Source organism: Mastomys coucha, unplaced genomic scaffold (assembly GCF_008632895.1).
Source record: "Mastomys coucha isolate ucsf_1 unplaced genomic scaffold, UCSF_Mcou_1 pScaffold15, whole genome shotgun sequence".
Lineage (NCBI taxonomy): Eukaryota > Metazoa > Chordata > Mammalia > Rodentia > Muridae > Mastomys > Mastomys coucha.
In genome coordinates, this window is record NW_022196897.1 from 52,590,638 (window position 1) to 52,618,477 (window position 27,840).

The 27,840-nt window shown below is 40.5% G+C and overlaps 1 protein-coding gene, 1 non-coding gene and 1 pseudogene across 3 annotated transcripts in view; 2 read left to right on the forward strand and 1 right to left on the reverse strand.

Annotated features, from left to right (window-relative positions):
- Positions 1-698: 698 nt before the first annotated feature.
- LOC116092825 lies at positions 699-818 on the forward strand. The gene has a single exon (XR_004119517.1). It is a non-coding gene; the product is annotated as a small nucleolar RNA ACA64 (small nucleolar RNA).
- Positions 819-5,998: 5,180 nt separating this feature from the next.
- On the reverse strand, positions 5,999-6,122 carry LOC116092793 (annotated as a pseudogene).
- Positions 6,123-13,436: 7,314 nt separating this feature from the next.
- The window catches only part of Csrnp3 (cysteine and serine rich nuclear protein 3), a 196,284-nt gene continuing 181,880 nt past the window's right edge, over positions 13,437-27,840 (forward strand). The window contains exons 1-2 of one of the 2 annotated variants that reach the window (XM_031370475.1): positions 13,437-13,585; positions 27,609-27,770. The gene's annotated coding sequence lies outside the window, so the exon portion shown is untranslated. The remainder of the gene's footprint in view (positions 13,586-27,608; positions 27,771-27,840) is intronic. The other variant, XM_031370476.1, reaches the window with a different exon arrangement.

The window sequence follows — 27,840 nt, forward strand, 5'->3', positions numbered from 1 at the left end:
ATCCAGAACACAATGAGGAAGAAAAGAAACAAAATAAACAAATCGAAACTGAGAAGCTAGATACAAACTCATTATTTGTGTTTTTATTTAGTTGGTTTTGGCTTTTTGTTGTTTTGATTTTGTTTCCATTTCTGTTTTTGAGACAGTGTTTCTCTGTGTAACCTTGGCTGTCCTGGAACTCTCTTTGTAGACCAGGCTGGCCTCTAACTCATTAGAGATCAGCTAATTTTATATCTCCCTAGAGTTTCTGTAATAAATCACTATTGCATAATAATGGCGTGTGGGTTTCCTGTGTCTTTAATATATGTTTTCACCTTCTTCACTAAATAATAAATGACATTATATTTTTGTCTTCCCTATTAGTTTCCAACATCATACCTTGATCATAAGCTTTTAAATATATTGATATATTTTATTCCTCTTAAAGAAATACATATCCTTAGCTCTCAAGAAATCTGCCTGATTTTAAAAACAAAGCAATACAAAACTAAGTCATGACACCAAGGTATCTTTAAAGCTAACCTGATAGACTTCTTCATAGATCAACTGCAGCAAGTATGTTTGACTTATGTGAGAAAAATATAAAACATCCTATTTAATGTACAATCTAGAGTTGAGTTTTACTTTTTGCTTTAAATCATTTTACAAATACAAATGATCATAAACCAGAAAAACAGATAATAATAATGATGATGGGCATTCGTTGAAAATCATCCTCAGCTTTGGCCTGTGGCTGGGGATGAGATTCGGAGCCCAGAGGCCTCAGCTCACTGTCCCCTGCCCCAGTGTGGGAGGGTGAAACCCAGGCCCCTACATTCCAGATTGACTTGATGCACTAGGGCTTGCGGCCACAATCCTAACTGTGTCATTTATTTCACAGGTTCCCCTGGATCTAGACGTTGCCGCCACCTCCTACGAGAGTGACAGGGTTTGTGTGTCTTCTTTTTTCAAATAAAATGATTTAACTTAAAAAAATAATGATGATGATGATGATGAATTGGGTATGGTAGCACAGACCTGTGATGCCTGCACATGGCAAGTCAAGGCAGCAGGATCAAGAATTCAAGATCTTCTTTGCTTATATAGTGAGTTTAAGCCTGGCCTGGTCCAGAGGAGATCGTGTCTCAAAAAGAAAGAGATGCATTACTGCAACAACAATAATAATAATAATCACCACATACTATCTGCTTTGAAAAGATGAGAACACAAAAGCGCTGTTCTTTCAAAGCCAAGAGAATGGAAAGATGGCACTGTAGAAAAATCATGTGACTCACAAGCATGAGGACTGAGGAGTTCGATCCCAGCTTCTACACCACTGTTAAGCTGAGTTTAGCTGACCTTCTGTAATAGGCAGTGCACCACTCCAGATAGTTAAATTTCATTGGAAATGTTGGTAAACCTCACATCATCATGTTGTCATGGAAATACATTTTCATGTTCCATTTCTTATTTAGCAAATAGAACTCTTGTATTTGCAAAGTAGAGTTGTAGATATCATTTATCTCCTTCCCGATTGAGTAGGAAAAATCAAGCACATTTAAAGACTTCATTTATGAGGCAGTGTTCTTAATTATCTTTCTTGTTTTCTATTTTCCTTGCAGAAAAATCCATATTTGAAGACTATAATTTTAGAAACCCTTAAAAGAACCCTTCATTTTTTTCTTTAATATATGTATATAGGCCTGAAGGGTTACAACTATTACAAATTTATGATCAATCTGAATTTGTAGCAATTATTTATTTACTGAAAAAGCAATAGCACTTGCCCACAGCTGTCTGGAAGTAATTCCTCTGTTGGGGTTACAGCTGAGCGATTCGGAGGTAAAAATGACCACGGGTCTTTATTCTCCGCTCTGGGATGACTACAGGAGAACGGGATGTATAGCCCTCTAGAACCATGGTAAAGATTTACACAAATTGTTCCTTTCTTTCTGATTGCTGCTACTTTTGTCGGTGTTACATGCTGTCATTAAATTCTCCACCCTCGCCATTACAGCTTCCATTACCACCCACATGGCTCTGCGGCTTTATCCATGGGTGGCAGATGTTATCACCGTATGTCATGCGATCAATTTTCCATTCAAGGGTAATGCAATGTTTGGGGGAAAGCCAACTCACACTTTAGTAAAGACTGTCTCTGTAGTCTTCACCAGGCGTAAATGCAAGCATCCTTTCAACTTCTTGGCAGAGCTATTTAACCAAAAACTCAGCGGGGACCTTAGAGGCACTTTGCATGCTTCATGATAGCTGGGCACTCTCTCACTGTCACCTGCCAAATTGCTTCCTATTAAGAAGGTTGGCATTATTTTGTCTTTTTTTTTTTTTTTTTTAACTTTTATTCATCTCAGACTATTCCGGGCTGAAAAATCATGAAAAATGCGACACGGTGGAAAGCATCGGTCTCAGAACTGGTCCTCAAGGCTCTTCGCTACTGTCTCAGTCTATGATCTTCATCTCACACCGTTGTTTTCAAAAGCAGCACTCAGACCTCACAATTTTTATTCTGAATGATTACAGAGAGCAGCAGGGGCTATTTAACTTTTATCTTCATGGTTTCAATTCCCTCCTCCCCACCTCCACCCTCGCCCCTCCTCTTTCCTCATTTCTGCATGGCTGGCTCAATGCCATCCTTACGACAGATTTGTAACTTTCCATATTAATAAACATACATTATTTTTTACTCAGTGTGTTATATTTTGCATATTTAAACATTAAATGCAATTCTTCCAAGATTTCTGAAAGTTGATGATAAACCTTAAATCACTTTGAAACTAGTCCAGTCTAAACCACAGTGCTCCCTGCTTTCTGGGCCCATGCTGGGGAAACGCAATGTGGAATGTTTGGAAGGGAGAAAGGAAAGGAGGCTACTTGCTCTTATTGTTCCTGCAATTATCTTTCCATCAGGGATGCTAATTGCCTGAAATCTGACAACTGACTTTGCCTACACTGTCTGTCTGTGCTAATAAAGAGCTAATATTACATTTTCCCCATTTTTATCAAGAAATCCAAATTTCATGGGCAAATATATTTTAAACTCTCTAATTCCAGTGATCACCTAACTTGACTTTATTCAGATTTATGGTAGTTATTGATTCATGACATTCAATAACCAATAATTATTGTGGTACTTCAGTAGAGACAATCTGAATGAACTTCATTTATTTATTTAATTTATTTATGGTGTGTGTGTGTGCGCGCATACATTTGCCATAGTATGTGTGATAGTCAGAGGACAACTTGCAGATATCAATAATATTCTTCTACCAGCTGAGTACAGTCCTGAAGTTTTATGTAGAATAAATATAAACTTCTTTGTAAAATTCTCATTTAAAATCATTCCAAAAGAGAAAGGAGTAGGCAGATTTCTATAGCAACTTGCAATAATATATTTAGGAAGCAGTCTAAAATAGTACCCACCTTTTATGATACCTAAGATTGATCCTGAACATCATAACAATTTAAGGTTTAATTTACTTTCTCATAGAATGGATTCAAATTCAGTCTTCTTGTCCCATCGTCTCAAATGCTGTAACTACAGGTATTCGTGAAGAACATCTGAAAATTGATTTTTTTGTAAAATTAACCCCAGATTAACACTAAGAAGAAAGGATTTTTTTTCCAGTTCACAATAGGAGGATACAATCTATCACCACAGGGAAGTCAACATGAGCCTGTGTTAATCCCAAAGATGGAAGGAGAAAGACCACCAACCCAAATCATTATGGGCAAAGCAGGCAATTAATTGAAGCAAGTGTTTTTTATTTCTGTACACAGGCTGCTTCCTCCTGAGGTTAGGTTTGAGAAGCCAGCCTGGATGGGAGGAAGGCAAGGTTTTTACAGCTAGGGGTAGAAAGTTTCCAAGCCAGGTCAGGCAAAATAGGCAGGGTTACAGGAGCAGAACACACAAGTTAGTCCTAATGACCTGTTGAAACATAGACATGGTCGTAAGGTAGGTATAACAAGACAATCATAGTCATGGCAAGGAAGTCATGGGTGTTCATATAACATTTAAAAACCAAGGTAGGGTTACAAAATAACTCGTTGAAACAAAGATATGGTTGCCATTCTTGGGACAGGCAGTATAAAACCATTTATATTTAAAGTTAGAGGTAGAATATAGCCCAATTCTTGAGAAACAGAGGTTTAATCATAAACAAGAATGAGTCTGTTTTTCCTTATGATAGGATTTTTAAAATCGTTTTACTGGTTCTTTGTGAATTTTACATCATGCACTCCAATCCCTCTCTTTCCCCGCCCCTTGTACACACCCTCAACCCTTGGAGTCTCCCCTCAAACAGAGAAGAAAAAAATCTCTTTGTGGAAGCTGTAGTGTGTCACAGTGTGTCACAGTATACACTTTTGCCCACATTTCTTTGCCTGCACATGTTCATTGCATAGAGTCATTGGTCTGGTATGAGACCTCTGGCTTCTGCTACTTTATCAATACTGGAACCTCACTGGGATTCCTCTTGGATATCCTGGTTTTGCCTTGTATCATGGAAATCCTGTAGTTTTAGATCTATAGCACCACTCCTTCATGCACTTCAGCAGCTCATTTGTGGGGTAGATGTTGGAGTGGGCCAATTCAAAGCCCAGCATCTGGGCCTATAAGGTGTATGAGCTCGTCAGCTGGCTCTCTAACTCTCAGACCCTCAGGCTTGGTTTAGCAGCAACCTCCGTTCCCAAGGTCGGGTTTACCCTGACACCTAGTTGAGGTGCAGGGCCTGCTCTCCTGAGTGTTGAAGCCAGGGAGGGATGAGGCCAGTTTTACCACTCTCATGACTCCAGCGAAAGCTCTCCCGACTGCCATAGATGAAAAGAGAATGGGGAGGAGGGTGTCTGCCTTGACCTTGCCACTACCCAGCAGTTAAGGGGTGGGGCTGCCTCTCCCATACTCATACCCTCAAGGCCAGTTCACCCACAACTCCAACTTCCATGACAGCTGTATTTGTGCTGCAGGTGGTGAGGGGACAGGGCCAGCTTTCCAACTCTGATGACCTCAGGGCCAGCTCTCCTGCCTGCCATTAGTGGCAAGGGTCAAGAGGTAGGGGGGCATCTCTCCCTTCTCATGTCACTTCACTGCAGATAGGTCTCAGGGCCAGCTCTGTCATATTCATGCCTTAGTGGCTGGCTCACACAAGCCCTTGTCATCAGACTTAGCCCTATATGCTTCCCAGGTGAAGTGTAGGGCCTGTTCTCCCAAAATCTGCAACAGGAGAGGGGCATGGTCAGCTTTCCTGCTCTGATGGCCTCAGGGGTACGTCTCTGGCCTTCAACAGTTGGTGAGGGGGAAGGGAGGAGGTGGTTATCTCTCTTTTGTTCACACCATTGCACAGGAGACAAGTGGTAGGACCAGGTCATCCATGCTTGTATCCTCAGGGGCCAGCTCACCCACAACTTCTACAACTGCAGCTGGCTAGGAGTGGGATCAGGTCTCTTACTCTCATGTCCCTGGGGCCAGCTCTCCCACGATGCCCAGATGGGTGGTGGGGCCAATTCTGCACAGCTCTCAGACATCAACATGTCCTTAGGCAGTAGCTCAGACTAGGGATATCCACCTGGACTTTGGTGGTAACAGACACCTGCTGATTCAGAGCCATAGACCCAGCTGTGGCTCCTGGTGACAGCATGGGCCAGGACTACACCATTGTCCCAGGTGGTATCACTGGCCACTCAAATCAGGCTGTTCCTCAGTACTCTTGAGTTTTCTGTTGGGTTTCTCTTCATTGTGCCCACATCCTTCTGTTTCTCATTGTCTTCCATTTCTCCACCACTTCCTTGTAGAGGCAACTAGAGTCTCTGAGAGTCTGAGGTTGTCTCAGGAGTGCTATGTCCTGCTCACACATTAAGGTACCAGGCTGAGGTCATCTCAGACATGCTCTTTCCTTGCCCACCCTAGACCTGCACTGCACCTGATTGATGGTCATCTCAGGCTAATTCCCTGTCCAGGACCAATGGTGCAGGTCTGGTGATCATGTCAGGCTCTCTCTTTTCAGGAAATGTTAGGCTTTTAATCATTCAGACATTCATAGGTCAGAATATTGAACATAGCTTCTTTCCTCTCTGCTATCTACTGATGTACATGTGACACAGCACATACCAGCAATGCTTCTCTGGGCAGGTATAAGATTGTTTTTAAGCCTATAACAAAGGCAGGCTGGTTCTTCACTTTAAGCAGCAGCCCACACTGTGTCTATAACCAGGAAGAAGAGAATGATAAATGCTTATGCTCAACTCACTTTCTCTACTTTATATATTCCAGAATCTCAGCCAAGGGACTGAGGCCACCCACAATGGCAGGTCTTCCAACCCCAATAAATTTAATCAAGACAATCTCTCATAGGTATGTTAAGAGGGTCTGTCTCCAATGCCTCATCAAGTTAATAACTGAGATTAATCATCGCTCAATCTTATTTGTGTTAATTTGGATTCTAGTTATCACTACTGTCTATGATCTTCCTTTTGTTACACAAAAAGCTAGGATTTATCTCCAGGGCAGCAAACATAACTATTGAGATCCATCTCTATTTAAGATGCAGTACTACCCACAGACTATTCAACCTACTAATTTGTTATGTAGATATATAACATGCTTATTATTGTTTAGATATAATTTGCCTTCAATGAAATGTAAACTTGGTGAAATCAGCAACTTGGCAATACTATTATAGTATTTTAGTACCCAGAACATTGTCTTTATATAAAAATGCCAGATATATTTGAATTCATACTTTTAGAAGAACATGGTAGTTTTTCATAGGCTACTGATAAGTAGTATCTTATGAATTTATATCAGTACCCATGAAGTTCTGTGAAACATTTATGACTGTTAAAGTTCTCACACAGGGTCATGGATCTCTTAGGACTCCTGGGAAGTTACAGCAATACATGAGATGTCTTGGTCAGTTGAATCAAATTTGATTCTTTGTCTTCTTCAAATGTAGATGCTGAATCAAGTCTTGTGTATTGGTTAGTCTGAGAGCCTTTATCAGCTTTTGTTTTGGTACTTCCAGGGATCTTAGTTTCAAAGGCCTCTCTCCCTAAACCTCCTAATTCCATTCACTCAGCATATTTCACGCTCAGTCAGCTAGAGAGAAGGAACTTGTATTGCATCATTTGGTCAAAGCCACAGCATATCTTCTTCCTGGGTGCTCATTATATAGAGTCTGAGACCCTGAGCACTGCAGTTCAGTGTAGGAAGCTAACCAGTTAATTCATATAATCTGGATCCATTTCCCATGACAAGCTGCCTGATTTTGGATTTCCTTGAACGTTGGCAGTTCTTTTACTTTTTCATCCATTGTTTAAACCATGCTACTTAACCATCAGAGGTCTTGTATGTTCGGTCAAGGGAGATGTTTTTAAAATCACTCTGACATATTTCAGATCAGTTTACTTGGCTTCTGGCAAGTTAGGCAATGTATAGGCAGCCCCTCATGGTCATCTCAAACTCCAACTGTCACTGCTCCTCAGGAAGCTGTCTCCAGTAACAATGCAGCTCCACCACTCAGTTCAGTCAGCTCCATCCTGTTAGCATTGTCAAACTGGTGTTCTAAGAGACTCATGGTGGCAGAGCCAGATCTCTGACACCTGGTCTGGTGCTAGACACTGACCTAAGTATATAGGAAGCATGCAACTTATCTCCATTTATTTTCTGTCCATTTTTACAGCTACTGCAGTCCATAGTATTCAAGCCACTCATAGTCAGGTACAGCTCACCTTCATTTGGCAAGGAAAGTCAAATTCAATGGCTGACAGTAATACTTCTCTACTTAAAGGAACATGTGACACACTGGAGCAGCTTTCTTAAAATGAAGTTTACTGTGATTCTGGTTAATGCCTAAGACTACATTAGAACCAGCTTCCGGAGGCTTTCCAAAGCAATGTCAAGGTCTGCACTTTGATCAAAGGCTGGTTTTGGAGTGTATCCTTTTACATTTCTCTACCGCCTCATGTTTTGCTCTCTCCCCAGCCTTCCTGGCTCCCCTTCTGTAAGTTGGTATGAACCTTCGATTGACTTCCTGGTAAAGAACCTTGACTTAAAGGTAAAGAAACCTTAGAGTTTGATTCTTAAACCAAGTCTTTTATTCTCATTGATGAGTCTCAAAGTTGAGGATACAAGGAAAGTTTTGCTGGGAAATATATATAAAATGGGACTCTTTTTTGATTCCTATGATTCAGTGTGCATATAGTATGAAATCTATTAGTATGAATTTCTGATTTGGATGTCTATTCTTTTTTTATATTTCTAGTGCTAAGGTATATAGGATAAGTTATGTTATACATTCAGGTAGTAAGAAGGTTGCTAGAGTGACCCAATTCTCACTTTTACAACATTTTTAGCTTTGGGTTGGTGGAATCTAATGTAAGACTCTGACAAGCCTTACAGGGAACCCCTGAGTGAATGACGGGGAGCCAGAACCAATGCAAAAAGTAAGAGGAATTTATTGGTCCAACTTGTTGGGGTCATCCTGCACCAAAGGTGAAGCGGTGATCATGCACAGCTTGTACAATGAGCTTTTATAGAGTTTTCAGGGCAGCAGCCATTAGACACAATGTGATTGGTAGAACGGTGTGACTTTTTAAACTGATTGGTCTTTAGGGAATGAGGTGGCAAGGACTTCCCTTGTCTGAAGGTCCATCCTGCGGAATGTGTTCCCACTGCAGGTTGGTTCTCACCCTGTGATCTGAGGAATGTTAATTAACCTCTCCCTTCCAGAGGGGCAAGTTGATCCATGACCTTCCCAAAGTTCCTGAGCTGACCTTTTCACTAGAAGTCTGCTAAGTTAAGGCATTGCAAAGGTTTCACATGACATAAGGATGTTTACTCCAGGAGCTGGGCAAGAGATGGCTATCCAGGAACCCAAAGATAGTCTGAAGTAAATGCAACCAGACATTGTACTTGCAACGTTCCAACCTCCACAATCATTGAAGTTCTATTGGTTAAAGAAACTTTTAGAGGATCTCATATAAGGTACAGCCTTCATTTAGAAGCCTTGGTTGACATGTATTTTCACCTCCTTAAATTGATGTCAGGTACTTTGTCAAAGGATGGACTAAAATATAATATTGGGGGAGGTGAATCTCATAAATATTTTAAATGCCATTTTCCCGATTTTTAGCAATTCTGATCAGTCTTTCAAATGTTGGCTATTTTTATGTCTTCTTAGAAGAAATCTCTACTCCGGTCTTTGCTAAGTTTTTTTTTGTTTTTGTTTTTGTTTTCCAGTTTTTCCAGATAGGGTTTCTCTGTATTGCCCTGGCTGTCCTGGAACTTACTCTGTAGACCAGTCTGGCCTCGAACTCAGAAATATGCCTGCCTCTGATCCCAAGTGCTGGGATTAAAGGTATGAGACACCATTGCCCGGCTTTTTTTTTTTTTTTTTTTTTTTTGTAGTAGGTTGATTTTCTACTACCAATTGACAGTTTTACACATTAACCCTTTAGGAGCCTCATCCACTTTCAGTGTTGTAATCATTTCTTACATGTTGAAAATTTCCAAATGGGATCTATAACCCAGGCCCCATGAGTCAACTGTAAAGGAACCTGATAGGTTATTTCTCCACTGATGAAATGAGACAATTCAAGCCAGATTAGAATATATTAAATGTTGGTTTATTGGGAAGCTGCTCTTGGGTGTGTTCATTGGCCCCAAAGATTGATGCCAGGGGAGTCATCGCCATGGTAAGAAAGGGGGGAAGGGGAAAGAGAGAGAGAGAGAGAGAGAGAGAGAGAGAGAGAGAGAGAGAGAGAGAGAGAGAGCCTGAAGGCCAGGTCTGCCTTGATATGTAAAATATGCACCTCAGTCCTTTGTCCAGGGTCCCAAATCAAATAGTACCATCACCTGAAGAAACTTTACTTCTAGAGAACACTCCTCTGTGACTTCTGCTCACATTATAAACAATAGCTCACATTAAAATCACCCCGGAACTTGCTCAGAGTGGTGAGCCACAACCTCTTCAAATGAGATTCCTTTACTTTGGGTGAGGCCCTAGGAACTCCGGGTTATAAACTTCCACCGGTGATTTTGATTCTGATGTCCCATCCACCTCTTTAGGAAAGATGGTCCAGCCTAAGGGTTTCTCTAGCTTTTCCTGGGAACTAGACCACAGTGTTTGTGAAAACATTTTTCTCTATAGAGAACTTAAAGCTTAAAAAGAAAGGGTAGTTTAACACTCCTCATACTGATACAATACTGATCTAAGGGAAACATACTGGTGATCAAGAGAACCAAATCTCTGGGCTGAGCCTGAGTGGACAAACATTCCAATTGGACAGTTCAAAGACCACCCCCCCCCCCAGCCCTACACACCCAGCCCCTAAGATGGATTCTACTTACGCCGAGCTAAAGAGAAAGGTGGAGTAATTACACTTCTAATGATCTGCTGCATTTTTCCCTTTCTTGAATTCCCACCCGTTAGTGTTATCTCTCACAGAGGCGCAGCCCTGCTGCTTGGAAAGTCAGCTCACTTCTCTGAATTACTCGGAAAGGCATAACAGTTTCTTCTCCTCTATCTGTTTTCTAAACATGCTTTTGCTAAACAGGGGCTTCCCTAACACTTTAGGCTTCACTCTCCCTAAAGTGAGCCACCCTGACTTCCTCACTATGTGCAGCTAGCTGCTTGCCACATAGCTGACCTCTATGCTTGCTTAATTCAAACAGTATGGTTTTCCGCTCTCCTCTATTCTCCATCCTCAGCAGCTGCTGAGATTTACAGCTCTCCTGGCTGGGGTTTCTTTGTTGTTGTTGTTGTTTCTTTCTTTTAAACTCTAACAAAATTGGCGGCTTAAGAACCCCAAGGGAGGGTCTCAATTTCTCCAGTATCATCTATGGACCTCAAAAATATCCCTCAAAGTTTCAGTAAACATAATCTCAAGAAAAAACTCACAAATCTACTTCAAAAAAATCATATAGCCAAAGTAAAATCAGTCTATTTTTCCATACCTAAGGCTTGCATGGCCTGATAGATACTGTTCAACACTTATTAATGAAAGCAATAGCTCTCTCTTCACAGGAAGAGATGCTCTATTTTAGAGCCAAATATGAGTGCCTAGGAAGATGGATTCAGGTTCAGTCAAATACTATGTTGTAATGCATAGCAAATTCACAAGCTTTTCTGTTGTTGTTGTTGTTGAAATAGAACAATGAAGACTATAAAATAATATACTTTTCAAATACATCAGTGGACACAGCCAAGTAGGCACGTTATGGCAAAGTTGGGGAAAAATCAGTGATTCTCATCTTTCTTAATACAGTGTAGTTAGTTCCTCATGCGGTGGTGACCCCCAACAATAAATGATTTCATTGCTCCTTCAAGACTGCAATTTTTGCCTCTGTTATGAATTATAATATAAATATCTGGTATGCAGGATATCTGCTGTGTGATCCCTGTGGAGGTCTGGGTCCACGGTTTAAGAACCATTGTTTTAGCTGCTATCTATCAGCATTGTTGGTCCTTTGGTTGGTAGAAACAGAGGTCTGCTAATACAGTCCAAAAGATTCACCTGATGTTTATCAAAGATGCCAGGTTATGTATAAAGGAGGGCAGTAAATGGCATTTAAGGGACTAAAGATGCTCTGAAATAACTTGGCTCATGTACTTCCAACCATTCTGCATGTCTGGTGTTCTAATCAGTCGATTAGCCTTTGCGGACACAGCTTCTTTACATGTATTATACTCATACATGTGTGCACTGACCGAATATCCAGCCCCAGAGCAATTCTTTATAAAGTCTGCTTAAGTCACCAGCCACTTCCTTTTGTCCTCCCTACTATTATCCCTAGACTAGCCAGTGTGTGTCCTCAGGCAAGTTACCTCCATACATAAAGAAGACTCCCTATTTATCTCCTTTTCTTCCCCTTGGTTTTATTCCCATAAAGCCATTCAACTATGAAACTGCAGAACAAGGTCCATAGATATCTCTACACCTCCATGATGAACACTGGGTGATAGAAAACCTGTTAGCTTGAGGGATGGGAATGTGGCTCAGTGGTCAAGAGTTTGCGGCTCTTCTACAGTGTTAGACTTCAGTTCCCATCAACCATGTTAGGCAACCAACAACATAAAAGTCCAACTCTAGTAGATTCCTCCTAGAGCCTACACACACCCACACACACACACACACACACACACACACACACACACAAATGAATCCTTAAATAAAACAGCCACGAATGCATGTCTTCTCGAGGAAGCTTTCTTAGAATATCTCATCACATGGCTGCAATCATCAGTGAGTTTTACATTTTATATTAATTGTGTGGGGGGGTTGGGTGAGTGGGTATGTGTGTTCATGTCATGGCACTGGTACAGAGGTCAGAGTACAACTTTCAAAAAGGCATTGTCTCTTTCTTCCTCATGGAACCCCGGGATTGAACTCAGGTTGTCAGGTTTTGGGGCAAGAGCTTTGGCCTACTGAATTTTCTCCCTGATTCAATTAGTACCATTTTAAATACAAAGAATACTGGTTTGTTTTATTAGGGTCTGTTGTTGTTCACTCATTTGATTAGCTTTCTTGGCTATTTGTGATTATCACTGGCCTTTAATCCCGGCATTCAGGAGGCAGAGGCAGGTAGGTCTCTTTTTTCGTTTGAGGCCAGCTTGGTGCACTTCCTGAGTTCCAGGCTAGCCACAGCTGGATAGTGAGACCTCTTAAATGAGAGCAATTTTCCCTCTTGAAGCTGCATATGAATTTGCTTTGCTGCCTTAAATAAATCTAATCTGATGTTTTCCTCAATTGTTCTTTGATTCATGTTATGCCTTTCAGTTCAGAAGTGAAATGATTTTGCCCAGGGTTATTAGAGCAAAATTAGAGTCCAATTAGTCACTTTGAGACTTTGCAACCAAGTGGCTGATTCCTCTTTAATCTTTAACAAGCTCCAGTATTCACAAATTAATGCTGGTGTCTAAGGAATCTAAAGTTGTACAAACCGCACAACTCTAAAATATTTGAATGTTCTTCTACTCTGTTTGAAAAATGTGTATTCTGCTGATCTGGCCCCAGAACTATGAATAGAAACACTGCCAAGCAGAGGTTGTCAAGTCACTAGTAAGAGATGTCATGTTTGATTCATTTCGATTGGATCCCTTTGAAAAGGCAGTATTGATGGTCAGTCTCTTTCTCTGCCTATAATTCAAAATGTACAATGAGGACGTCTATTTTTTTTTTCTACTGAAGAAAAAAAAAATCAGTGGGGTGAGGGGAAACAGGCAATTTACCTAGGCTTTCCTCAAAGTTTGCTTTGATTTATGGTGGGCAAGGCATAGATTAACCCCGATTTCCTACACCCAAAACAAGAATTTTGACTCCAGCTGGCTGTTGTTTGAAATATTTTTCTTTCCTGTTCGTCTCTCCATATTTCTTTTTTTTTTTCCACCGCCTTCCTCCTTCTGCTGCAGGGATTTGTCCTCTAAAAGCTCGAGGTGGGAGGGAGCAAGGACTGGGAGCAGGCAGGCAGCAAGAGCTGGAGGACGCCTGGATCTGGCTTTTGTTATTGGTTGGCTCTGGCCTGATGGATGGAGGGCGGAGTGAGCTCTTCTCAGTGTGTTCTGCCGGAGCCCAAGTACAGAGACCATATTTACAGGTAAGAGCAAAAAAAAAAAAAAAAAAAAAAAAAAAACACGAAAAGAAATTTATTTTTTCTTTTCTTTCTTTCTTCTCTTCTTTCTTCCTTCCTCCCTCCCTCCCTTCTACTTCTTCTTCTCCCCCCCCTTTTTAAGGGAAATGCTCGGGTTCTAGTAGAAGCATCTTAGGGAGTGTGGGAATCCTAAAGGCACTTCCCGAAACCGGTCCCTCGCTTGACTACGGGAAGCCTTGATGAGCAGCTCCTTGTGTTTGCAAAACCCCTTTTCCGATTTAAATACAAAAGCGCACAAAAACACGAGGGACATATCTTTTTTTCTGGTTAGTCATCTAAGCAAACGTCACTGAGCACAACGGACGGATAAAATCCCGTGTCTTTGTGTGTTTTTATCAAGGCTGTGTTCATGGAAACCAAGGGAGGCATGAGAAAAGCTTGATAGATTCCACAGGTCCGGAGAAAATGGAACCTTCTCTGAACATATTGGATTCAGTGTGGGGGTCTTTATATTTACCACCTAGCAAGGAGCTTATGATTTTTTTTTTAAGTTTATAGTTTCTTTTAGCCTAGACTTTGAATGAACGGTCTATGTGCATGTAAGCCCTCTTCTCTCTATGCATTTCATGCCCTGAGTAGCTGCAGCGTTTGTCAGCAAATGTGAAGCTTGCATGGGGTGATGAAGTAAAGATCTATCGGTAGCTGTCAACATGCACGGGACGGTTTTCCTTTAAAAGCACAGAAGTCTAATTGAGAAAGATGAGGCTTTGCTGTGAAAAGTAGTGCCTGACCGACACGTTCCATTTATGTATCAGATACGTCAATGTTAGAAATTCCACCACACACTGCTAGCAAAAGCCTTAGGGCAGTTATGTGTTCCTACGTCTAAAGTTTTGACTTTACTAGTTGCTTATAATGCCTGGCATTAAGTTTTATTTTCTTTTATGAAATCCAGGAAAGATTTTTTTTAGCAGCATGGACTAAATGACATATTTATAGTAGTAAAGATGGTAAAATAATTTTATTCCACAACACTGGCTCCTATGTTGATTATATTTTATAAGATCATTTAAGTCTGAAAGGAACTCATTACCTTTGAGGTCTTAAATAATAGTACAGCCGGTGGACACATTGGCTTCCAATTAATACCTGTTGACTGGAGTGAAACAAAATCATAATAGTGATGTAAATATTTTGATGCCCTTGAATGAATTAACACTAAGAATGACTGTAATTTCTAAGAAAATCTGGTCTTATTTTTGCTTTGATTTGGAGGATGGGTGGTACAACCCTTTGAATAAGATGGTAGAAACATAACAAATTCTTAAGAAATGAAATGGTAAAGAAATACTGCTGGATAGTGGGTAAAGATTATTCGTTAATGAACACCTCTTTTGAACTTCCTAAATATACTTAATATCTTTAAATGCTCAGATGTTACGCTGATCTCTTCTATGGTTGGTTTTGAGCCATTTCTCCTTTTCAAAAATCATGACATAATGCTAAAATTTCTCTGTGTTTCTAATTGTTGATATTTTTCTTTAACAGTAATTTTTGGTTTTTCAAACAAAACGATGATTGCAATTAATTCAAGTTTCCCACCCCTAAGGAATGTAAGGTGTTATGCAAATCTAACTAAATATTCAGCCTTCTGGAATGTGGCAGAGACAATAAATCAATGCAGTGACTTTTTTTTTTAAAAGGAATTATAAATTCTGAACAAAGCTACCTCTAGGAATGAAGAGGGATTGATGAAAATTAGAGAGGAGAGTTCCACATGGTTTTAAATTATTCTGTTGCCTTGGAAACCAGCTGCTGCAGATGCATTTTGCTTTCTTTAGCTAAAAATATCATCCTTTTAATAACCACTAAGGGAAAGGTTCTGAATAAAAGCAGAGTGCATTGTTGTTGCTTCTTATAATTTCCTTAATGGCTCACATATTTTGGATGGGAAGTAGATAAATCCTTTCTCCATCAGCATTTCCTATCAGGCGCTGGCAGATGTCTGCAAGGTTTATGGCAAAAAAGGAGACAACTGTGGCGGCTTCTACTGCAGTCTGCAGGGGAAAAGTGGTGTGTGTGTGTGTGTGTGTGTGTGTGTGTGTGTGTGTGTGTGTGCTCACGTGTGCGCTCGCCGCCCGTGCACGGCTTGAGTGTCTGTGTTGTACTGGAGGCAAAAGAGAGGAGAAAGCATGAAAGATGATACAGGCAATGGGAGCCTTCCAAAGCTCTTCAGTGAGATACGACAAGGCCATTAGTTGTTCTCCCAGTGCAGCCGGATTTTCAGATGTAAATATAGGCTTGTAGTTGGTTTTCAGATGTAAATATAGGTTTGTTTGGTCTCCCTCTGCACAGTGTTTGATTTTATTTTTCTCCTCAGGTTGCAGAACTTAGCCATCCATGTACTGTGTAGGTTGAAAAATGAAAAAAATATTTTTAATGTATTGTTAAACTAAAAAAATATAAATAAATAAATAAATAAATAAATAAATAAATAAATAAATAAAAGAATACTGGAAATACATGCCCAGGCCCAGGCCATGAGTAGTAATTAAATTGGATCTGGACACAATGGAATAAGAACCATTTTAACTCAAAGCCCAGACCACATTTTACTAATTCAGTCATTAACTTACCTAGATAATCTATCTAGTGAATAAAAGACTATCCATTCTAGCAAGCCAAAGAAATTGCTTTAATATTAAGGTAATTCATTTTAAATTTAATACATTTTTATATATGCACATGTATGTTTGAAATGTTCTCCTTTGTTTGAAGTAAAGTGTTTTTTTTTTTTTAATATGGCTTTTCTTTATAAGAAGAAAAGCCCATCACAATTATCATCCTATTTTGCTCTAGGCAATTTCTCAAATTAAAATATTTTCATTATGAGTGCTTTGAAGACAGCACACTGTCATCCTGAGCGTTTCCTTTATCATTTACTCAGAAAGGAAATCATCATAATGCTTGAGTTTTGCTTATTGTTGTAATGCAAATGAGGATCTCGCTTTGCTTATCTCTTTACTGCTTGCTTAAATAACTTTGATATGGAATACTTTATTTTCATAATAGTAATCTTAGCTGGTTAGACTTAGGGTGAGCAGTGTAGCAGATACAGAACTACACGCTTAAACCACGTGCTAAAATTCTTACCGTCTAACCAGTGCATTATATGCAGTTAAATTCAGCAAGCACATTACTGTTTTCCTTTTCTGGGGGCCCAAGGAGAGTGGGGCATATTTAGTTTTTCTCTAAAAATGTGAGTAAAGTTTCAGCATAAATGCTGCTGCCATTGAAAAGCACACTAACCAGTCAGAAGGACCAAGAGCTGGTCATGGTCCCCATGCAAACAACCTCATCATCAGGCACAGTCAAGGTATACGTGAAGCTCCTGAAGATTATGTACCAAGTACACGCACTTGCAATGTTAAATAACGCAAACATGCAGTTTATTACTTACATCTATAAAGTTTTATGTCTCTTTATTTTCTAAAAGTGGCTTGCTACTTTTGTAGATGCTTCTGCACAGGCCTCTCAAGTCTCATAAACTACACTAAGGAAAATTAATATTTAATAGCTTCCTCCATAACATAGGTAGGCAACTTTACGTCTGTAATGGCAATACGCTAGTTTGGTAAATGAGCCCCCATTTCTGGAAATGAAGCTCCGGAATTGACAAGAAAGTGTAATAACATCAGGGTAAGAAAGCTTGAGGCAGATTTTGTCATTTTCACATATGTTACATATGTAAAGTGATCCAGGCAAATAAAAACTCACATTAACATCTACTACCTGGTGTCATAACTCAAAAATGTTATAGATTAGATGACACTCTTGCTTTCTTCTCTATTAGTGCCTACTATTTAGTGTAGGAGTTATATAGGAAGGAAAGGCGATTCAGTTAGTATAAAGCAGTTACCGCACTTTAGTTGTACTTTCATGTATCAAGGGCAAGGAGTTTGTTATCAAGCCAATGATAGTATTTGGAGAATCCACAAACCTCAGTCACTGGTTAGGACACTCACTGTATGTCTCAGTCAGTTGTTTAGATGTCAACAATGGGTGAAATAGTTTGACTTAAGAGTTGCTGAATGCACAGATTGTGAAGTCAGAGACTCCGTGTAAGATTTCAAACAATTTATTCAAGGTATGATTATCCTGATGGGTATCAGCAATGTATATCAGCATGGACATCATGGACAGGAGAAGAGGAACTTTAAGGACATTAACATCATCACTGAAAATTTAGATAAGACAGGTTAGGGGAGATGGGCCAGTGGTTAAAATGTTTCCTGGGCAAGGACGAGGACTGGAGTTTGGAGCTCCAGAGACCTTGCAAAGATCTGGTGGGCACAGCATTAGCTCAGTCCCCACAGTTCCAGTCTGGGAAGGCCAAAACAGGAGACCCAGCTGGTTATAGACTCTAGACCCATCAGCAACTTCTAGGTTTGACTGAGAGACACTGCCTCAAAGCATAAAAGGAAGAGAGATAAAGGAAGAGTGTACAAGGACAAATATATGTAGGCATATCTTCACAATGGGTGACCACACATGTGAACATGCACTTCCATGCCTGCATACGTATGCATGATAAAAATGAGGAGGAGCTAGTAACCCTGTCTTATATTTTCAACAGCCTTTATGTTAAGACATTCCATTTTAACATAGTAGTTCAAAATAGTCAAGAAAACATAACACATTTCTGTGGGTTTTTTTCCCCTGATTCATTTTTACATTAGTTACAAATGAAACTAACTTAAAAGAAAAACAACAAATGCTTTTCTAAAAAATTTTGTATCTTTAGTCAATATTTAGCAGAAAACCTTACAAAAGTATGAATATTTTTCCTACATTGTATATTTTAGGCTCCATTCCCGAGGAGCACGGGACTTCCTCATAGAGATATCTTCCTGAAGTGTTCCTGATGTTTCAGTTGTGGAGGGACTATGGCACAGAAAGTTATTCTTGAGGCATGGAGGGAAACTAAGCCTTTGCCTGTACAAAATTGTGGTAGTCAAAAGCTATGTGTTTATATTAAATACAGGAGGTGATCCATTAAAACTGTGTAAAAGAGAATTGAAGTTGAGGAGGGGTTTGGAAAAATGTAAAAAAAAAAAAAAAAAAGACTGGTCAGATCTCATGGGCATAACCGAACTTTAGAATTGCATGGAATTCTGCGCTGAGACCTTGTCTGGCTCCCTCCCAGTGGGGCCGGTGGGCTTGTCTTGCTGTTGCTATTTCCTTCATATTTCTAAGTTCGACAACAGGGTTAAAAATATATTTAGTTTCTTTTCTAGGAAGTGTCTAAGCAGTTGCTTGCTGTCATGTTATGGATTCACCATAAATATTTAATAAATGAAACAATTTCCTAAGCAGCATGAATATCTTTACAAATGTTTTCCTTCCTTCCCTCCCTCCCTCCCTCTTTTCTTCCCTCCCTCCCTCCCTTCATCCCTCTCTCCCTTCCTTCCTTCCTTCTTTCCTTCCTTCCTTCTTTCCTTACGCTGGCTATTAAATTAAGTCATCTGTCCCAGGAAATTCTAGCAGTGCTGGAATTGACTTAGCAGGATGAAGAGATTCTCTGAAAGCTTTCTTTTTGCTCTGTTTTCTTTCCCCTAAGTCACAGTGATCCTTGTTTTAAGTCATCAAAATTTCCTTATTTATTATTTACCTACTGTGATGCTCAACTTACCTAGGGGGCCCACAAAAGCCATAGTTCTCAGTGTCAAGCAAGAAACTGAGCTTAGAGATTTAGCATTTCCTGTCTTTGGAGATTATTCCACAATATCCAAGTGAAGCTCTGGAGAGAGATGCCCCCTTCTTGTCTTGACCATTCTGGACTGTTCTCTGCTTTCTGTAAGTGTCTCAAAGCCATCTAAGCTGTAATTGCCAGTGGCTAGGGTTTTTCTCTGTCCTCACATCAGTGCTGTACACAATGCCTGATAGGCATTGTATATTGCAAATTGTGTTGCCGAATAAATAAATGAAGTGAAGGATGGTTTTAGTCAGCCAGACACCGAGCCTCCTTTAACCCCTCAGTGCCTACCTCCTCCAACGGTCCTTTTCTTTCATGTACTACTTCAGGAATGCCCTTGAATGTGACAACATGCCTATCAGAAATGTCATGAATTCAGGCAAAATTTCACATTCCAGATTTTTTTTTTTATTGTCTAAGCTGCGCTTGAATTTTCCCTTGTTAATGAGGGATTTCATCTGCATACATTCCCTATTTCATGCCTCTCTGCTCTGTTTCATTATAATGCAGCAGTCAGCCCTCCATATTAGCTGGTCACAGATTCAACACATATAGGTTGAAAACATTAGGGGGAAAATGGCATGTGCTCCTTAAGCAAGATGGTATAACAACTATGATCATCATGTTTTTATGGCCTTTGACATTATGCAGAATGCAGAGGCCATCTGTCATGAACTGTGGAAGGGCACTAGTGTGCTATGCATTTCCACAGACGTGAACATTTGTCAGTTTTAAGACAGAGAGGGTTTCTTGGAGCCAATCACTCACAATACTGAAGAGTGACTTCTATTTTATATATACATTCATTGAGAACATTTTATGTTCAACCAATAGATTAGTTGCAAATTAATATAATTAAGTCATTGTATTAATATTGATGTATGAAACACAGCAGTGTATATTTAAGCCATCTTTTTAGGGGTCAATGAGCCTCACTTGTTTTTGCTAAAGATATCCAGTGACATGTAATTAAAGCTTAAATTGTAGGGGTTGTGGGTATAGCTTAGTGAAAGAGTGCTTGCTTAGCTTGGAGGAGGCCCTGGGTTTGACTCCCAGCACTGAACAAACAAACAAACAAACAAACAGAAAAACAAGCAGCCAGAAACCCACACATTGTTCAGAAACCCTTTTTCCCCCCTGATTTTCTGCCAACTGTGTTATGCTCTGGTGAACAATCCTAAGGCAAAATATACAACAAGCCACAGTGCTGGGCTAGTGACAAAGAACCAAGGGTAGGTGTTTTCACACTGAGAACCAATGTGTCATTTACTGAATTTTAATACGCCTCAAGGTAAAGGTGAGCGGATATTCCAAGGGAGTGGAAACCTTTTGATAGAACTCCCATCATAACCAGGTAGAAGGGATCACAGGAAGAACAATGAAGAAAGGAAAGCAGTGCAGGAGGGACAGGAGAGGACGGGGAGGAAGAGAAGAGAGGGGGGGGGAGAGAGAGAGACACACACACACAGACAGACAGAAAGACAGAGAGACAGACAAAGAGACAGAGAAACAGAGAGAATGAATGAGAGTGTATATCAGACCCTGTCTTGGAGAAGAAAGGGAAGGCAAAAGGAAATGTAAACAGAAGGAGGTGGAGAGGCTGGGAGGGAGAAAAGGAAACCAATTTTAAGCAGTAAGGTACCACTGAGAGAGTAAGAAAAATCACGATGCACGATTTCAAACGTGTAGACGTCTGAGTTTAGATTCTGGCTCTATGATCTGCCTCTGTGACGTTGGCCTTGATATTGATAATAACAATAGCTAAATGAATTCGTTAGGCTGTTAGTTCTCTGTTGTGTGAGAAATTATCACCAGCGTAACACTGTAAGCACCTCTGAGAGTCAGAAAGCATGGCTGTGTTCGTTGCTCAGAATCCCACAGGCTGGAATCAGAGCGTCAGTTCAAAGGAGCTCCTGACAGCCTGCAGTGGTGACACATCTCATTCCAGGCTCCTCTTGTTGATGGTAGACTTCAGCTCCTTAGGTTGACATTGGATTGTGCTTCTAGCAGCTGTGTGCTCTCCGTGCCACCTACTTCTTGTAGTATCACACCAAGAATCTTTCGAACATGCTCTCATCCTTAGTATATAACCTTTAGGCTAGTTCTCAATCTGGGAGACCCCTTTTAAGGTTCAAACGACTCTTTCACAGGGACTACCTAAGACCATTGGAAAACACAGATATTTATATTACAATTCATAACAGCAGTAAAATTACAGTTATGAAGTAGCCATGAAAGTGATTGTATGGTTGGGGGAGGTCACCACAACATGAGGGACTATGTTAAAGGCTCAAAGCATCAGGAAGGTTGAGATCCACTGCTCTATGCCCAGTTTGAAAGACTCCTGTGACTAGGTCCTATGCACACCCATCAGGTCACTGGTTCACATGCAAATCCTTTTTGCCACACTCCATATACCTATGAGTGTGATCTCCAGAGTGGCTTCTCATAATTTCATAACTGTGGCCTTAAAGAAGCATGGACCAGACAATGTCAAGACTGTTCTAATGTCCTATTGGTCACTTGAGGGAAACACTGGAATTACAACATAGGCAATGTATGCGTGTTACCGCTAAGTATTAATTAGAATAGCTGAGCAGGCTGCACTATTGGCAAAGGTATGGTAAAAACATATCCCAGAGCACCATCAAAGAAACACAAATTGGCAGGGCCTCTCTGGCAGCCAAACTGGCAAAATGTTTGGAAATGTCAATGTTTCCACCTCTAGGAATTCATCCTAAAGTTGTGTTCAACAATATAAAGATACGGTTGAAATGCTACTGGGATTTACATTTGTTTCCTCTGGAAATGTTTCTTCAAAACATATGCTGTTTCATTAAATATTTATAGTACAATTAGTCAGTGAAATACTATGTAACCCAAAATACTAAACAAAATTAAATGAAACACCTAGTTATGGAAGGAGGTGTTTCTGTGACACAATTGGTGTGATTACAGCCTATAAAATTGTGTGTGCCATGGTAGTCCATTCATGCCTTTCCTGGAGTGTGAGGTAGATCTTTGGTAAAATCTGATGACATAATATACAAACATACTCTGACAATTTCCCATTAACTGTTGTCAAAATAGGCAAGAGACTCCTTTGAGAGCATGAGGTAGGCTTTTTGCGGGATGTGGTCACTGAAAAAGGGGAGACCCACACAATGCTTTGCCCACCATCAAGAAGAAGGGTGCTCTTAATGAAGATTTCTGTCTTTGACCTGACAGCTCTTTGCAGTGGTTATTCATGGGATGGCCCCAAAGGCAAGCAGTGTGGCTTACTCCCTCACCTCTAATTTATCAACCTGTTTTGTGTCCATAATCTAGTTCAGTTTCCCTCTCAGCAAATATTTTGTTTTAGAAAAAATTAAATTTATAAAGAAGTCAGTTTCTTATAGTTCTGGAAATCAAAGGGTTGTGTTTAATGAACGACTTCTTGATGGCTTGTGACCTGATAGAGGAAAGACAGCTACATAACCCAGCTGGTAAAAGGCTCTGGCCACCAAACACAATGACCTGAGTTTGATATCAGAACCTACATGATGGGTGAAGACAGAGAATCAACTCCTGCAATTTACCCTCCTATCTTTATATACATGCTATGGCCAGTGTGCATTTTACACTAACACACACACACACACACACACACACACACACACACCTAAACAAACAAATGTTAAAAGCAAACCATTGGTGGAGGTGAGAAAGCATGAGAGCATAAGAGGAAGTGCTCAAGAGAGAAGAGGTTGGGGATCAGAGTTGTTAAGACTTTCCTTGTGTCTTTTCTTCTTCAGGTTTGTGATGCATCTTGGACTAGATAATACCTATGAATGGCAGGGAGGCATAGAAATGATCAATCTTTAGAACACCAAGATGCATAGTCTAATGCTACTAACAGTTAATGGGAAATTGTCGGAGTATGTTTGTATATTATGTCATCAGCATTTATAGCTACTTATTAGTCCTGTGTTATAGGTGAGAAATGCAAGAAAATTAAGCCCCCACAAAAACTGTGAGGGGAAAACTGTGTTAGGAGCAGTGAAGCCTTTCCGCGCCCCCCCCCCCATCAAACTGGTAACTTCTGGAGAGTCTTGGAGCTATATATTGAAAACAGTTTCTCTTTAAGATTGTTTACCAACTGGTCTGAGGGACTGCCCACCGCAATGCACACTGCATCCCATGCTGCAGCGCTTCCCCTCCAAAGACTGTATTTTTCACTTGTAACTTCTCAGATGTTAACAGTCTGATCCTAGAGATGTGTTTTAATTGGGGGATCTGGATGTCATCAGCTATGTGGGTAAAACGTGCTCTTCCTAGCTGTCATCTGGCGCTCTATCACCTTTGGAGCTAGCCACTTGTCTCAACCCCTACAGCCAGTCTAGTTTCTTCTGCCTCTTGTTCTTTTATAACTAAATCCATGATTTAAAAAAAACAAAAAACAAAAAAAAGCCAAGACCTTTCAAACTCCCCAATTTTTCTTTATCCCATTTAGAGATGTCCCTGTCTTCAGAATCTCTCATCCATGGTTGATCTGCCTTGACTCATGTCCCCAGAATTGGCCAATCTACTTTCATTTTTATCCTTCATCTCTCTAGCTCCACTGACTTATCTCTGTTCTTTTTCTCCCATTTGTTTATTCACTTTACATCCTGATCGAAGCTCCCCCTCTCTCCCAAGTGCCCCCCTCACATAGCACTTCCCCCTCCACCTCTTCCCCTTCTCCTCTGAGAAGAAGGAGGCCCCTCACTAGGTATCAACCCACCCTGGCACATCAGGCCTTCTGTTGTAGTAGCGCTGACTCCTGGGCCTTGTGCATGCAAGGTAAGCACTGTGCCATGAATCACCTTTGGCAAGGTCTCCTCCCTGCTAGCTGTTGCCAGCTACCCTCTGATAAGCAACCCAAGCCCACGACTCCACCCCGGTTACACAGTAGTAAGCAATCCCGCAGTGAGAGGAAGAGGAGAATGTGGAAATAGTGCACAGTAAGGTAGAGCCGGCACACTGGCCTGTACTCTTGGCTTATGCATGGTTATTTAGCTGTCTTGGCCCATAATGTAATCATAAGTATGGACTGCTTTCTCTTTCACAGTTGTCTGGTAACCCAAATCTCAAGGTCCGTGGAGGCATGCGTCTAAGCCCTATATACTTTACTAACTTTAGAAAATTAACTTCAGAGGAAGGCCTTCATAAGCAACATTCTTCATAGTTCTTCTTCCAGAGTGGCAAATTAGAGTTTGCCTTTTTATTCTTTAAGTAATCTTTCCTGTGTCTGTAGCAAAAACAGTTATTCTTTTATTTATATCACCATGAATCTAGCATATAAATTAATGACTTACAATTTTCTACTCTTAACTCTAGTAACCTGCTTATACCTTTTTGAGTCTCTGAGCATATATATAACTATTATACTGTCATTTCCCCCATGTCTTCAGATTGTAATATTCTATATCTTATTCCATTTAGACTACTGTAGCAAAATATCATGTACTGGATGGATTATTAACAACAGGAAATGTATTTCTCTCTGTTCTGGGGATGGAAGACCAGGATCAAGATCCTATCATATTCTATATCTGACAGACTCTCTTCCTAGACCTTGATCACTAAAATCTCAGAGGAGAATGAGGAGGTAGAATGGGGTGTGTGTGGGGTGTGGTAGGGATTTGGGTAGGGATGATGGACTCTTGGAAGGAAAGTGCTTATTAGCCTTGATGACATCACTTTTCTCTTAAAACCACACCTCTTGATACTATCACCTCAGGTTAAGTTAGGAAGATAACATTTTTAACCTTGCAACCACGTAAGAACAAAAGCATTCCAACCATGATCCTCTGGTAATAATAGAAATTGTAACAATTTTTCTATTAGGAGTAATACAATTCAATTCTGAGTAGGTAGATTTCAAAAGCTTAGTAGGCCCATAGATTTTACACGTAGAAAAAATAGGACCTTGTCATGGAACCCTGAAGTAGGATGCAGACATATCCGATTGATAGCAGCTACTCAGCAAAGGCAACACTCGGTGTTAGGAAACACCAGTCTAGCCTTCTCTGTTTCTGAGTTTGTTGTTAACTGTCTCTTCCAGATGAGGTCTCAAAATTCTGTGTCCTAGGGCAATTTCAGATACTGCCTAGGATCTTCACTTAGCTGTAGATAAGAAAACACTCACTGAAAACATTCATAGCAACTGCTCAGATGATGCCCTCTTCCCCACCTATTACTGCAGTCATCTGAGTTGGGGATAGTATCCTCATCTCTCCCACAGCCTCATTCCTCCTGTAGGGTTCTTCCATTGCCAAGAAAGTAATTATAACATGGTGATTTCAGTGAGGAAGACAGAATGCAAAAAATGGGACCAGGTTGGTGAAAACAGAGGGTGAAAAATCTTCTCTTTCTCCTTTCTTTTTTACCTGTACTTTCTCTCCTTCTCTCTCCATCCCTCTCCTTTCCTACTCAACTATCCAAATATACATTCCAGTCTTTCTCTAATTGATACCAGAAACTGAGGTATATTGAGTTCATTGGAGTCCTTCTTTCTCAATTCTTGGGGATGATGAGGTGAGAGAGTCTTTTGAAGGTAATAGACATGTGCTAGCTAGGGGCTTGAGGAACCAGAGAATACAGACACAGAGCAAAAAATGTCCCAAGAAATGGTGGTCAACAACATCAAAGGACAATTCTGGTCAATCATGACAGAAAGGTATGAGCTTGATCTCCAAAGTACACCTTTTCAAGATAAGTCCCCGAAGTCGGCCTTCCTCCATACTACCAGAAACCATGTCTTGAGTTGCTATGTTGAAGTTGGACTTTAAATAAAACAACCCCTCCTTTGTAGCTTATGCTGCCAGGGTTTCTTTGTGATATTGGCTCATTCAACAATGAATGGCTGGTTAAGGGCATTTACTCATAAGGCTGTGTTGATCAGGAAGACAAGGTTTTAGTGCCCCAGTCAGTTAACCATCCAAGTTACTAATGCTGACTATTCTCGTCTCTGTTGTTGACTCAGTGCAATTTGGACTTCAAATTACAGTGCAATCTGAAAATTGCTTCTTTACTTTTGCAAAGAAAATCAATAGGTGTTAAGTGGATATGGAGTATGAAGTCTAGCACAGTAAAGGACCATTTCTGGCTATGTAAACAAGGCCCTAGTAGGGTTATAGTAGGTTAAACTGTGGAAGAATTTAGCCAAAATGACCTAGCCCCAAGTAGGCATCTCTCTTGTAGATCAGAGAATGTGATCTCTTGTCTGTCACATCACAGTACCCACCTCCTACCGTCTTCCTGATTGAGAGGCTGTTTATTATTATAGTTATGTATCATTCCCCCTTAGAAAGGGCATACTTCTTGGTAGCATTGTTATAAACAGCACATGAGAGAGACAACGAGGGGGCTGCGCAATTTTATCATAGCCGTCCCTAGTCCCTCCTGAAGGTCTGCCACTGTCGCTATTTGTGTTTATGACCCCTGATTACTTACTGTTCTCTATAGATGCAGAAAAATTTGTTACTCTCGGTGGTTTAATGATTCCTCAAACTTGAGATTAATTTTTTTTTTTAAAATTGTGAATCCACCTGTACCTGAATGGCCCTCCCTGTCTATGCTGCCACAAAGAGTGAAGAAGTTTAAATTAATGTTTTATCCAGCAAAAAGATTTAGGTACGGTAGTCTGTCATGTGTAAAATCTATTCAGCTATCCTTGGCGCAGGCCTTGAGTATTCCCTGTGGCTCTGCTGAATTGACTGGAAACATGATAAGGCATCTAAATTCTGCAGGTATTGCCATTCCTAGCATCCAATTTGATTTTTGATGGACAGAGAGCCCCAGGAAAGTAGATGCCTTTGTACCTAAGTAAAAAGAAATCCCCAGCAAGACAGACATACCCTCATCAGTATGCTCCCAGTATGACAGCCATGCAAGTGAGTGATCCATTTTGTTCTGAACTCTGGCTCTGTCAATGACAGTACACGATTTACTAGAACAAATCAAATAAATGCATTTGACTTGGTGTTTTGGCATTTGAAAACATGAAGCCGTATTGCCTAATGCAGCCTTCTGATTCCACACTCACAATTTGAACTCTTTCTTACCCATACTGTTGCCAGAATGAGAATGAAAAATAAGAGCAAATCAGGGTGTAATTATTTGCAATGGTTTCCAGCATTGTAGGAAGCAGAGTCTGTGTGGTTCAAAGCACTAGACCCTAAGATGATTCCAAGTCCTTGACGGCAGTCAGCGGGCACAGATTTCAATGCTCGGCTCCCGTTCCTTCTGCAGGTCCATGTGACAGCTATGAGTGGAATTTTAAAGGGGACGTTGGAAGAAGCTGACAGCGCCTCACTCTGCTCTTCTGTGCAGGAATCAGATGATGACGTTTTTAGCTGTTACAGTGCTGAGAGTCTTGATAGTGTCAGTCTGTCCACACCTGATCATTTACCCGTGAGTATCTGAAGCTGTGTTTCCATGTTTTCCTCTAAATTCTATCTGGATGGCTGATTCTCGGGGGCTT